Genomic DNA, 3362 nt, shown 5'->3' with positions numbered 1-3362 from the left:
TATTCTCCTATTTATTAAGGTTTACTTTGTATCCTATTATGAAATCTGTCTTAGGGAATGGCCCAGGGACTCTGAGAATGGTGAGTATTCTGCAGTATTTGGGTGGAGTATTTTATTTTGTTGTTGTTATTTCTGTTTCTTTAAACTTTAAACTTATTGATTCTTTGTGAATTTCATGTCATGCACCCCAATCTCATTCATCTCCCCGTCTCTCCATGTTGGCCCTCTGCCTTTGCAAACTCCCACCAAAACAAAACAAAACAAAACAAAATCCTACTGTGGAAGATTTGGTCTGCACAGAGTACACATTATTGTCTAAACAGCTTCACTTGCAAATGTTCATTGCAAGGAATCATTGATCTGTTTCCAGGCTTCTAGCTTCTATGCTATCAGTACTGGATCCTCCCCGGAACTCCTCTAGGGTATTCTGTTTTTGCCCTGTGTCATGGAGATCCTGGAGTTTTGGATCTGTAGAAGCAGCCCCATCATGCACTCTGAAGTTCATCGATTAGGTACATGTTGTGGTGGGTTAACTCAAAGTCCTGAAATGCTCTGCTCACCACTTCTCCTGCACCATGCCGCCAAGGTCCTCTCCCACTTTGCCCACGTGAGGGGTAGTAAGGGGCAGTAAGTGGCAGTAAAGGACAGTGAGGGGCAGTAAGGAGCAGTAAGGGGCAGGACCAGCTCTCATGCCCTCAGGACTGGTTCACCCCCTACACCAAAATCAACACTACTGTACTGCCCAGGTGAGGTGTGGTGCCAACTCTCCCGAATGCTGCAGTTAGTGGGGACCAGGGGGGGAGGTTTCCCACTTTCATGTCCTTAGGGACCAACTGTCCCACATTGCCCAGGAAAGGGATGGGGTCAGCTTCCTGACTGCCACAGGGATTGAGAGGGAGAGCCATCTCTCCTATACTCATGCCCACTGCATGATAAGCAAGGAGCAGGGATCGCTCTCCTGTACCCACTCCATCAGGGCCAGTTCCATGATGTTGCCCAGATGTGGTTTGCAGCCTGCTCTCCCAGAGTGCTGTAGCCAGAGGGGCAGGGACAGCTATCCCACTCTCTGGGTCAGCATTTCCATGCTACCCAGGGGAGGGGTGGGGTTAGCTTTGTTCTGCCCTAAACCATCTATACAGCCCCAGGCAGCACCTCAGAGTAGGACTGTTCACATGACCTTTAAAGGTAACACAGACAGTGGTCACTTTCTACTGCCCCAGCCTGGGGGAGGTCACAGTGAAGCCTGCAATGTTGTCCATTGTTAATTTGACCTGTGACATCATCTAATTCAGGTGTTTCTCCATTTTCGTTAGGACGACCTGAATATTGATAAGATTGGGTTATGGAAGTCACCCACTGTTACTGAGTTGAGGGTCAGACTGTGTCTTTTTTTAAAGATTCTTTTCCTATTATATTTTGCTCTAGATATTTTCCCCCAAATGAATTGAGAACCATGATGCTGAGACCTCAGAATCAGGATGACTTAGCACAGAGGGACAGGGAGGAAAGGACTGCAACTCGCTCCCAGAGACTGGAGAAATTTAAAAAATAAAAAGAAAATGAAAAGGAAGGTTGAATCCATAGGTCTTCTGTCTAGTCACCCTTGCCTTCTTCCTCACTCCTTCCTCCTGGTCAAACTCATCGTCATCTTCTTCACCCTCATCCTCATCTCCTTCTTCATCAATATCCTCCAACTCTCCTCTTCCTCCTCCTCCTCCTCCTCCTCCTCCTCTTCTTCTTCTTCATTATCCACCTCCTCCTCCCCCTCCTCTTCCTCCTCCTCCCCTCCTCCTCCTCCCCCTCCTCCTCTTCCTCCTCCTCCTCCTCCTCTTCTTCTTCTTCATTATCCACCTCCTCCTCCCCCTCCTCCTCCTCCTCCCCTCCTCCTCCTCCTCCCCCCTCCTCCTCTTCCTCCTCCTCCTCCTCCTCCTCCTCCTCCTCCTCCTCCTCCTCCTCCTCCTCCTCCTCCTCCTCCTCCTCTGTCTCTCCTTTATCATCCATATTGGGAACCAAATAGTACTGCCAGGGATTTGGCCGACTATCATCTTTGATGACCTCTTCTAACTCAGCACCTACATCAGAATGGTCAGTAAACCAGGTAAAGAAGCTCTCTGCCCCTTCCTGCTGCCACTTCCTGCTGGCCTTACTCTGCGTTTGATGTGAGCGTTTTTGTCAAATCCTTTCCAGATTTCTATTTGATTTCGGTGGACTTTGAAGATGGGTCACCACTCTCCTTTAGATGAAATTCTTTGGAGAGAACTTTATTTTCAAAGTAAGGATTTTCATCAAAATAAAAATCTGTTCTGTAACCTGACTTAATGCCTTCAAACTCTGTCACTTCAACTGTGGTCATATAACTAATGCAGGACCCCCTTGTCTTCCTCCCCAAGCAGTGCAGACACCTTGCAGATGGTTGACAAACGTGGTTATCTAAAAATTTGGGATTTTGGCGATCAATTCTGACCTCTTCTGAAAAAATGGTTGGTGGAGTTTGTTATATTTTTGTTCTACTTTAAAACTTTCCTCACTGGCTTGTTCATTGAGTCTATTTCATTGTGTACTTCATCAATACACTCGATTGCTTCTTGCTGTTCTTTTTCTCCCTTCCGCAGGCCGGGCGAGGCCAACTTGTCCTCCATCTTCTGGGCAACAACGGGTCTGGGTTTCTTGGGCTGAGGCAGGATTGTAGACTGCCACTTTGGGGCCGTGGCACGAGGGAGGTGCCAGGAGACAGAGGCCAGAGGCCTGATGCTCACAGCAGAAAGAAACTTGCAGGAACTGAGGAGGCCTCAGGTGTGGGAGACTTACGTCAGCCTCCAATCTGTGTCTTTACAACAAATTGACATTTGACTTATGGAATTCGGTGTACTGGTGTTCAGTGCACTTATACTGAAAATTGTAAATCTCTCTTGATCAATATGAAATGTCTTTTTTTTGTCTCTTCTTTGTAATTTCTTTTGTCAGATATTAAAACACTAGGAACTTCTGCTTGATTCTTAGTTCCATTTTGCTAAACTATCCCTTTCTGTGTTTTTCTACCCTAAGGCTTTGTCTTACTTACATTTCTATTGCTGTGATAAAACACCATGAACAAAGCAAAGCTTTGGAAACTTCGCTTGGAACTTACAGGTCCAGAGGGGGATAGAGGTTCATCCTAGATGTGTGTGTGTGTGTGTGTGTGTGTGTGTGTGTGTGTGTATCGAAGCAGCAGGCAGGCAAGCATACATGTTGGAACAATGACTGGGAGCTCCCATTTAGATCTACAAACAGGAAGTAGGAAGAGAACACTTGAACACACCTCCACCAACAAGGCCACACCTCTTAATCCCTCCCAAAGAGTTCCATCAACTGGGGACCAGGTA

General features: G+C 46.8%; 1 pseudogene; it reads right to left on the bottom strand.

Annotated features, from left to right (window-relative positions):
• Positions 1-916: 916 nt before the first annotated feature.
• Set-ps15 (Set nuclear proto-oncogene, pseudogene 15) lies at positions 917-3153 on the bottom strand (annotated as a pseudogene).
• Between the last annotated feature and the right edge of the window lie 209 nt (positions 3154-3362).

Source organism: Rattus norvegicus, chromosome 14 (genome assembly GCF_036323735.1).
Source record: "Rattus norvegicus strain BN/NHsdMcwi chromosome 14, GRCr8, whole genome shotgun sequence".
Taxonomy (NCBI): domain Eukaryota; kingdom Metazoa; phylum Chordata; class Mammalia; order Rodentia; family Muridae; genus Rattus; species Rattus norvegicus.
The sequence above is the reverse complement of the archived record's forward strand: the minus strand, read 5'-3'. Positions and strand labels throughout refer to the sequence as shown.